Consider the following 11,682-nt stretch of genomic DNA (forward strand, 5'->3'; position numbering starts at 1 on the left):
CTGTTTAAAATATAATAACGCCGGCATTAATAACAAATGAAAATTAATGACTTTTACAGGAATGTCGCGAAATAACCTGCCTTGCAAAAAAGTAATCTAAATGCTTAAGTTCCAATTTAATTTAAATACTTAACGATTGTTTATTTATTGGCTTCAGTGACTCTGCCGCGATTAGGCTGACATGAAATTAGCATATAAAAGAATATTGGAAGGAAGAACCAGTTTTTGGAAAATGCGGTCCTCTTCAATGATTTGTATTCTAGTAAGATTTCATAAGACTTTCTATGAAAAATCTGTATTGGTTTCATAAGAAAACTAAGCATAAACATATATAATTTATTAGTATGTCGTGAAACATTTATGTGTATTTTTTAACCTGTTTGAAATAGATAAATATGGTCCGGTACGGTACAAGGGGCAATAATTGTTGCAATTTCTGCGTTTACAGTTACGGATTAAGCAATAGGCTTAGAAGGCTCAAACGGAAAATAACTTCAACACCTTTTTTATGGAATCCCCTAATAATTTGAGCCAGAATTCACTAACTAGGAGCCATAATTATCTAAAGCAGGGCTCTGACCAGGCAAGGTCGTAGCCAGGTGTGTGTTTAGTAATATCCAGACGTTATTGTTCTTTTCTCTTCCATAAATTAATCTGCAACCTTGTGGTACAAGGGAGTAACAGGTGAAAGGGCAACCATTCATACTGGCCAACTAAGGCTCTGCTTCTTCCTTAAGCCAAGGTGTTAGGCATCGTGCTGAGGGCTGAAGGGTAAAAGGGAAGCGAAAAAAGGGTTCCGCTAACGATCCCCTCGGGGAACCAGGTGAAGACCCGTTGTAACTAGCCTTCCACCCGGGAGGAGGACTATGGCGTAGTGACCGTCTACATTCCTCCATACTCGTTTGATCACTCATGGATTCTTTAAAAAACCACAAACTGATAGTGTCGGATTTTTCCGACATTACGATGGTGGAGAAGACCTCCATCGGTAAAGTAAAGTCAGCCCAACCCACAGGGGCTTCAATTGAAGATGCGAGTGGTCAGGCTGGTGACGGGGGTAGGGTAAGTCCTGCACCTACCACCTTTGCAGGCGAGGAACCCAGGATCTACACCGGCAACAGGGGCTGCGTACGGAGATGATTCAAATAAATCTTAATCACTGTAAGTCAGCCTCGGCAGTTCTCTGTCGAAGGTTTGCTGTGGAGGGACACAATGGAAAAACCCTGGGACGCAAAATTGCAGGTACTGTGTACTATAACTATTGAGTACAAGTCTGATAACTTAGGGCGTGTATTTTGATTCGAAGGGGTATTCACGCTCTTCCTCTTTCAATATACCAATCTAGGGGCATTGCCACTTTAAAAATCATATCCTCGTCTACTGCTTGAGAAAATGATTTAACGCTGGCTTTGAGTTATTTTCCCTATAAAGCCTGGTCCTCTCCATCACAGGAGGTTGCCAATTGGTGAACTACTTTGAAAGTCTGGGCAAGAAGCTTGTCATTGAATGTGATGGCACTGCTCACTATTTTGCATGAGGCAGCACTGACTGCAACCAACGTGGCGATGACTTAATCGAATATTTGGTTAGTACTAAACTACATATTCAAAACAATCATAATATACGAACTTGTATTAATGATTTAACTTTGTGCACTGAAAATGCCTTATCCTCTGTGACACAATGGCAGATGTCCAATGAACCGTCACTTACGGATCATTGACAAATATGTTTTTCGGTTTTGGTCAAACCTGCTTAGGTAATTCTAGAACAACTAACTGGTCTAGGTATGCGGGCTAGAGTCATTTAACCCCTACAAGGCTCCTTGGTCGGACGGAGTTGCACCCATCCTTCTGCAGGAGGGAATTGATATTATCTGTCCTGTGTTATAAAGAATCTACAAAGCCTGCATTTATCTGGGGCATAAACCGAGCTCTTGGAACCATTCAAAGGTTATCTTTATTCCTAAGCCCAGGAAAACTAGTTATCTCGAGGTTAAGACATTTAGACCAATTTAGATTCTGGAGAAATTAGTTGACAAACATTTTAAGGAGGAGGTTGTTAGCGTGACACCCCTCCCTGATGCTCGTATGTACATGAAAATTGACAATCTACTGATACAATCCTTCATGACATAACATATTGCCTGGAACGTGCAATTGAGTTCAAAGAATTAGCACTCACTGTTTCTCTGCATATTGAGAGGGCTATAATTCTTAAGGCTGTTAAGTTCCCAGAAACTATTTCGGCTATGATGAGAAGAATTATCATCTTTGTTGAATGATGAATGAAGGTGTAGGACTTGTTAAACGATATTTCTTTCTTTTGGACCATCTTGTTCAAGTCAATTGAGGTGAATTACCCAGGTGTCAATCTCGACAGTAACATAACATGGAAGCCACTTCTTGATCTCAGTGACAGGAAGTCTAAAATGTTATTCTGGAGTGTAAGGGGTACCATAAGCAAGTCTTGGGGTCTTAGCCCAAAGGTTTATTCGATACTATAATACTATTCTATGAATATCAGGTCCATGCTAAAGAAATTAAAAATAAAATAATAATCAGCTAGGGTATTACCACTTTGTGCCTAAGTCATCAAGCGACTTCTAAAGCCATTAGTTCAGGTGGCCGGGTTAACACACGGACTTAGAATAAAAAGTCCGTGGTTAAAATATGCAGCAGTGGCCAAGGGTAGGGCTTAAAAGAGCTGCCATCTTTATTTAGAGGAGGTTGCAATTGTGGGGGCCTAACAGCTGTTACATAATTGTTGGCGGAGGTGTACTAATTGGGACAGCCACATCAAATTGTTTCGGCAGTACTCTAATAAATTACCGATCTTGTTGATGGGTACTGAAAACATGGCTGCAAAGTTGCACTTTGAGAAGCTGTTTAGTGTTAAATTTTCAAGTCATTTAGACTGGATTGGCAACGCAGTTTTTGGTACCAAAGGATAAATTGTTTGGTTCACGGATGGCTCCAAGACTCACTCGTGGGTTTTGCGGTCAAACTAAGAAGTTGCGCTCTTTTGAGAGCCTTGATGTTTTTGCCACTGTTTTTCAGGCAGAGATTTCTGCAATTTGCTTCTGTGAAAACTTCTGTCTTAAGAAGATTGAGTATAAGGGCAGACTAATTAAATATTATCGGACAGCCAGTAGATTCTTTATCATTTAAGAATAACTTCTAAGCTCGTTCTAAGCTGCTTGGATAAACTTTCAGAACTGTGCACCTATAACAAGGTTCAACTCTAATGGGTGCGTGGTCATAGGGGCCAACATTGCAGGGTTGTGTGCTTGTTGCAGCCTACTTCCAGGGGCTAGTAGCCCACACTTTGAAGGTCTCTGGCACTCTTTTAACTCATCGCAGGAAAATGGGAAAAAAAGGCATACTTCTCAACTCACCCCCCACAGCTCGTTAAACTTTTTGCATAACCTTTAGAAACACCCTATATACTTTTAAAGATTGCGTTAGAAGTACCTTAGTTGATATTCCGGCTTACGGGTTGTGATACCTGTTCGGTGTGAGGAGCAATCTCATAAAAACTGACTATCCTTTTTTATTACTTAGTATAGTTAATTATCCAAAACTTTAATCTAATAAATTAAGTCCAACATAATTCTCACAGATATATTCGTGCCAAATTCCATTTTACTATAAACCGGGGCAAGCTCCTTTTCAAAATGCGTATGTAGGCAGTAATTTTTGCATTGACAAGTATTTAAATAATATAACCTTAATGTAATGGATCAAATTCGACCACATTTTGATGACGCCAGATTCTTTCGTAACGCAACAAGTCAAAGTCTTCTTAAAAAGAATCTCGTGCAAATCAAAGTAACACAGTTTAAAAGAGAACATCACTTATAAAAACGCAATTAACCATGATTTAGCGGTACATACGCTTGAGAGAAAAAATGAAGTTACAGAGCATAATAGTATCCTCCTGTGTTACGGCAGCTTTCGTATTGCAACTGTTCACACTAACGGTTGCTGTAGAATTTAAGTCGGCCAATGACAAAGTGGCTCAAAATTACCGAACCACAGTGCTGAAGAAAATTGAAACTTTGATAAACAAGATACCAAATGAGAAAATACTTAACAGAAAGAAAGTATATGATAACTGTGTTGAGACTCTAAAATGCGCATTTAAATACAACCCCGATGTTGTAATCAGTAAGTATTGCGCCCGTACGATAAACTGACAATGTTCACGTATTTATTTTCAAATTAGCCAAGAGACCAGTGTCTCCAGATAAAATCTTTAAATGTTTCCTGGATAAAACTGGGTGCGTTACTGTAAGTTACAATATCTTGGTTTTCCTAACATCCATTATATAAATACGCTTAGCTTTGAATAACCACAGGAATCTGCCGCAGATGTATTTTTCGCTTTGTGTTCGCATCATTTGATCGGCGTGAAATCTGTGGATGACCTCAATCGCCTTTACTTATCATCAAGCAACCCTTGGACACCGGTAAGTTACAAAATTTGTAACTACATAAATAATAAAAGATTAAAAAATGCAATAATTTCGCTTCTTTTATTACAGAAAAAGACTGAATCTTTTTCCAAGTATAAATGTTGCGGTTCTTTTTATTACGAATTATTCTACGGAATTAATATTTTTCAACAAATTGCCACATTTAAGGTAATACTTTATTTGGGGGTTTTTATTATAGCAACGAGAGGTCAAATGACTAATTCATTTTCTGACTTTAACAGGAATGTCGTGACACCGCCCGCTTAAGTTAAAATTTGTTTTATATACAGTTGCGATTTAGAACTTAGTTATTTGTATTTCGGTTGCAATAAACCTTAAAATCTATATTTATCAAGCCTTCCATGTTTTTTTTATCCCACCGAAGTCCCTTCGAAGATCCTTCCTGATTCCACCAGTGAAGCATGCACTTGACAAGGCAGTTATAATTGTTATACAGGATGTTACGGATAAGAGTACCGACACTTTTTATATCCATTCTATGGGTCTCTATGAGTAAAAAATGTCCATAAACTGGGGTCCTAAAGTGGTTCGTTTCAGAGATATGCGCTCCCGAAAACCTACACCAAAATTCAGACACAGCCTTAAAGCTGGCAAACAATATTATTCCTTGAACCAAATTGTTTTCATTAAAATATCAATTGTTTTTTATCCGTGAGGCGAGAAACTTTAATAACAAGTGGCAAAAGTTCGTTAATGTACTTTTAGAAGTAAAATGAGTTTGAAGACAAATACAAGCCATTTAAATTTATTGATGCGATTTAAATTATTTAATCTAAAGATACAAATGTCATAATAATTCTAAAGGAATGGTTTTAAAATTGTCTAATATTGTAGCTAATATGGCACATTGGTCCAGGAACGCTTATGGCACGGATGGGCTCAAGAAAAATGGGTTAGAAGCTTAAAGATTCAACCAGCAGTAGATTCCCAAAAGACTGGTGTCAGATCGACTGGCGTATGAATCTGTAGATAGACGGCTAAAAGAAATACAAGGAATTTGTATCATGGAACTAGTTTCAAAACCTCAAACTAAAATAAAATAATTTCCGAAGGTGGACTAATTAACTACTTAGCTGAGCAGGTTAAGAACAAGAGCAATAAATGCTGTTTCGCACCTTCGAAATAATGGTAGGCATTTCTCTTAAATCTACAGATGAAGCATATTAAAACCAGATAGTGTTAAGCTTGACTTGCTAAAGCAAAGTTCATCTTTAAAGCGGTACTTCTAATTTTAGCTACTGTATAATTTATGACCTCAAAATAGAGCTCGGAGGAAGAGATAAATTAACTTCCAAAATTTTGATTATTCCTAAAAATTTCGGATAACTGTTTATTTATGGATAATATTAGCGGTTATAAATCGATTTAATATGCAAAAAATAGGTTTTTTGTAAAATTTTCGATTATGGATAAAAACAAATAAAACGGATAATTATTATCCAAAACCCGAGCTTTACCTCAAAATAAACCTATATCAGCTTATTTCATAATAGTTTTTAAATGTTTCTATCGTAAAAAAAATAAACCGCTTCAAAAGAAATTTCAATGAACACAAAACCTCTGTCAAAATTATGAACAAGAATATTAAGTGAAGCTTGGAGTAATAAGAATTATTAGAATGAGCACGTTTTCATGGCGGCTGATTTTTATTGTAGAATAAGTTACTGCTTCTACCATACAAAAATGGAACGTCACCTACAAATAATAATAATAATAATAATCAGCTAGGCTAATACCCCCAATAAGTTAAGTTAGAAGAGACCACCTATGGACGGTGAGAAGGATGATAAAATACGCGAAAAAGTAGATTAGTCCATAAAAAAGGGATAATATATCTAAATCCTAAACAAATTTGAAGAAATTAAAAAACTTACTAATAACTCGTACCGATAGGTCTTCGAGCGAATCTCGGATCAAATAGATCTTCGAGTAATAAACTACATAAAAAACTAAATAAAATAGCCAGAAATTCCAACGGTAGACCGGTTTCGTTCTATTGGGAACTCATCAGTACCGTGTGGGAAATCTGGCTGGCGACTGTTATAGCGAAAAGAGAAACTAAGCCTAAACATTAAAAATTTCAAAACGCGTTGCATAGCAACGGAAAGCCGAAAAGGGGGGAGTGTGGTGGAGAATAGTATATACGATAAGTTAAGTTAGAAGAGACCACCTAATTATGGACTTATCTACTTTTTCGCGTATTTTATCATCCTTCTCACAGTCCATAGGTGGTCTCTTCTAACGTAACTTATCGTATATACTATTCTCCTCCACACTCCCCCCTTTTCGGCTTTCCGTTGCTATGCAACGCGTTTTGAAATTTTTAATGTTTAGGCTTAGTTTCTCTTTTCGATATAACAGTCGCCAGCCAGATTTCCCGCACGGTACTGATGAGTTCCAAATAGAACGAAACCGGTCTACCGTTGGAATTTCTGACTATTTTATTTAGTTTTTTATGTAGTTTATTACTCGAAGATCTATTTGATCCGAGATTCGCTCGAAGACCTATCGGTACGAGTTATTAGTTAGTTTTTTAATTTCTTCAAATTTGTTTAGGATTTAGATATATATTATCCCTTTTAATTATGGACTAATCTACTTTTTCGCGTATTTTAATACCCCCAATATCTCACTAAAGCACCAATTACTGGTACTTTAGTCAAATCAACGGTTGCTATACATGTCGAATCTATGTCGCAGCGCAGAGTTTCAAAACATCGTCGTTGAGCACAATTAAAACTTTTATAGAGAAGATTCCGATTGAGGAGATAATAAAAGAAAATAACGTTTATGATAAGTGTGTTGAAACTATCAAATGTGTAGTAACTCATTCCAATAAAAATCCGTATTATACCCCGCAGCCCCTACGATACAGACATTTTCTACATTTTAATTTTTCAAATAAGTAAAATGTCAAAGCTGTCGGGAAAAAGTTCAAAAATGTTTCCTGGAAAAAAAGTGGGTGCGTTATTGTTAAATGGAATATCTTTAATGTCTAAACCGCATTATGAAAGACGCTAAGCTTCCATAAACCACATCAAGCTGCCCTAGTTTTCATTATTGCTTTGCGCTCGCATCATTCGATTGGGGATAAATCATATGCTGACTTCTATCAAACAGGCCTTGGTCGCGAGCATGGACGAATTACTGAAGGACTCTTCTCGGGCCGCTTTTGATTTCCCGCTTACGTTCCGTAGCAACTACGGATGGGGTTAATTCACAATTATCTCTAAAGGGCGCCCTGGCTTCGACTTCAGGGGCAAATATACGTCACGTGACCACCGAATCTCCACGTGTATATAAAACAAGCCAGCGTGCGATTTTAAAAGGTCTATTGGCGATTTAACAGTGGTAAGTAATTAAAAAACACTTTATTAAAAACGTAAAATACAACGTTTGAATATTTCTTGAGAGGGCAGACAGTATTTTATATATTATAGTTGAGAAATTTGCCAATATAGGGCAATAGTGTTTCGCCTTGGACGAATAATTGCTGGACCCGAAACTTAATGGCCAGCATTCTTTTTAAATTTTCGGTAGCGCCGCTTGTAGCGCCGTTGTGTCAAGTTTTGGAAAGATTTCTATCCAAATACTAAACACGTGCCCAATGTTAGCGTACGACGTTATGTCTAGCGTTAAACTAGTAAATAGTAAGTAATATACTATAGAGATAGATATTTCATGGTTTAAAATAAACTTTAATTAAAAAAAATTTGGGGAAGCTTTTCGAGTCCACTCGCTCCTTTTCAACCCAGATAGAAATGGCGAAAAATCCAAATACAACAAACAGATAGCAAAATCAGCGTACAGTTAATTTTGTTGAACGCGCTCTTCCGATTTTATGGCCTAAAAACCTTTTAAAACTGCCCCAATTACTAATTTTCACCTTTCCCCCGTTTAGGTTCATACCCCCTCTGTCAGCAATAAAAATTCTTTCTTTGAAGGTCCGTCTGAACCAATTTTGTTCTTTTTCCAACACTCTTGCTTCTTCTCACTTGATGGCGTGTCCGTCACCGCCAGAACTCCACATGTGTTCGGCTATCCCGATCTCGCTATTGCCGTCCTTTACACAATTCTTATGCTCTTTAATCCTTACATTTAAATACCGCTTCGATTCACCTCTACAGGATGTCTCAATTTGCTCGATCAGGCCATTTTTCTCAAAATGTATTTATGCTAGGGTTCTGAAATTTTCAGGGTTTATTTGTTAGGTATGGCAGGCTTTGGTTACTAAATTTCAGAAAAATCGAACGATGTTGTGCCGTTTTGGAAAATTTATTTTTTTCACCGGTAGGTGTAACGCAAAATGTTTCAATAGAAAATTTGTAGGGCATAGTCGAAAGTGTAAAAATAATTTTGGTTCGGTTGAAAAAGATCTTTTTTTCACTGAGTTTTGGGGTCGGGGGAAAACAAGGTGTACTAGCAGGCAATAGCCTTTAACGAATTGTAGGTAACATGCATTTCAGTTATAAGATTTCGAAAAATAAACAAATAATAATTAGCCCAAGTGACAAATGTTTTTTATGACTTCTACAAAATGTTTTCAAAAATGCCACCTTCTGATGCAATGCACAAATATGCACGATGTTGCATATTGCGAAATGCTCCCCGAACCATTTCTGGAGTCACCCGGCGACATGCTTCGATGATTCTTTGTCGTAAATCTTCAACGCTCGTCACAGGTGTTTGGTATACGTAGTCCTTTACGAATCCCCAAAGAAAAAATTCGAGTGGTGTTAGATCAGGGGATCTTGCAGGCCATCCAACAGGACCAGTTCTTCCGATCCATCTTCCAGGAAACTCGTCGTTTAGATATGCAACCACGTCACGATATTGGTGAGGTGGCGCCCCATCTTGCTGGAACCAGATGCGTCTGTACTCGGCCAGAGGAATGTCGTCCAACACGTTGGATATTTCATTTTCAAGGAACTCCAAGTAGTTTTGACCGTTCAGACGATTTGGCAGGAAGAACGGGCCAATAATTCTGTCACCTAACAGACCAGCCCACACATTTAAGCGAAACTGCACTTGGTGGCGGTGAGGAGATCCCCAGTGTGGATTCTTGTAGTCCCACATATGTTGGTTTTGACGGTTGAAAGACCCATCTCTCCCGAATGAACATTCGTCGGACATCAGTAGTTGATCGTGAAAATCCTGGTGTACGTCAGCCATGAGGCAAAACCAATTGCAGAAGTCGAGTCGGCGCTGTCTATCACCGTCATGCAGTCCTTGGTGAAGTGTCGCTCGATAAGGATGAAATGGTCTCTTTTGAGTGTTCTCCAAACGTAGTTTCGATCCAACCCTAAGTCAAAGCTAGCAGTCCTGACGCTCGCTCGAGAATAGGCGACGAAGTAGGCAAGTATGGTGTTTTCCGTGTCGATGTCCTGGAGACCACGACCACGAAACCTCGGATTGATATTACCCCAGTTGTCGAAGTCGCGGACCACTCTAAGAACCGTCGTATGACTTGGTCTGTAATTGGGAAATCTTCGTCTAAATAACTGACTTACTAGAGTAGCATTACGACGACCTTCTCCGTAAAATAATTCTAGCACATGAGCGCGCTGATCTCGAGTGTAAAGAGGCATACTGGACAACAATCGGCCAAGCTCAGATAATGTTTTAACTTTGAAATGTAAACATTTTAAATACTACTCGGACAGTTGATATTTCACGTTAAAAAACAACAAAAGAAAAATAAGCGTAATTTTTGGTCTACAAATCTTTGTTTGATGATCTTACTCGTAACCACGTCGAAATGGAAGACGCGGTCTTTGTCTACTTTGTCTAATTAGGTGTTGAACGTAATAATTTTCTTTAACAATAACTTTTTGCAGATCTGATTATTAACTACATAGCTGAAAGCATAAGTTCCCTAAAATAAATGTACATGTGTGGTGTGATTATGTACGATTGTTTACGTTAAAGGCTATTGCCTGCTAGTACACCTTGTTTTTCCCCCGACCTCCAAACTCAGTGAAAAATAGGTCTTTTTCAACCGAACCAAAATTATTTTTACACTTTCGACTTTGCCCTACAACTTTTTTCCTGAAACATTTTGCGTGACACCTACCGGTGAAAAAATAAATTTTCCAAAACGGCACAAAATCGTTCGATTTTTCTGAAATTTAGTAACCAAAGCCTTCCACACCTAACAAATAAACCCGGAAATTGTCAGAACCCTAGCATAAATACATTTTGAGAAAAATGGCCTGATCGAGCAAATTGAGACACCCTGTATATTTTTTCCGCATTTGCAACCGATCTCATATACAATTCCAGTCATTTCATCAAATTTTTTATCCGGTTTATTTTTAATTAAGAGCGAACCCAATGAACTTTAGTTAGAGCTAACAAGTTTTATTCCTAATGGTTTTAATTGGCGGTTGGTATTTTCGGTTATTGATTTTACATAAGGTAACACTAATATTTTATCATTTCTCGTTACCGTGTAGTTTTTATAATTTTTTCAAGATTTGTCCCAAAAACGTCTTCTACCAGTTTTTTAGGATAATTTCAATTCAATAATTGTAGGAATCGTTAAAACATTGCATTGAAACCCTTTCGGATTGGCCCATAGAAGATAAAGCGCTATATAAAACACAATTATTGAAATATCAACAAACAAGAAAAATAACCAATATTAAAATATATAATAATAACCCCACTAAGAAACAAGTTAATTAAAATACTTAGGAATCCAGAAAATGTCAATCTAAATTCACACTGTAATAAACATTGTATTAACTGAAATATGCAATAAAAATATAATAATAACCCAATCAAACAACAAGGTAATTCAAATACTTAGAAATCCAGAAAATGTCAATCCATATACCCACGGTAATAAAAATTGTAATAGAAAAAACCAAAAACACCTTACCGTTAATCATTCCCGGCTTATAACGCACACAACAATTCCCGGCTTAAGCACAAACAAAAAAACTTTACTGAATAGTGAAGGCAAAACAACAGCGCATATCTTAAAATATCAAACCAACGTTATCACATTAATGGAAATGTATCACACATTTAAAGCCGATAAGAAAACACGTAAAATAAATTATGAAGTTAAGAGTAAAGTAAGCAAAACGAAAAAAGGCGCGTTGTAAACCCCTTGACATTGTATTCATAAATGACCCTTAACGGTTCAACAGTGCTGATAGACCAAAAACTAACTAAGT

This window comes from Leiobunum rupestre, chromosome 2, assembly GCF_980474605.1.
Source record: "Leiobunum rupestre chromosome 2, qqLeiRupe1.1.hap1, whole genome shotgun sequence".
Lineage (NCBI taxonomy): Eukaryota > Metazoa > Arthropoda > Arachnida > Opiliones > Sclerosomatidae > Leiobunum > Leiobunum rupestre.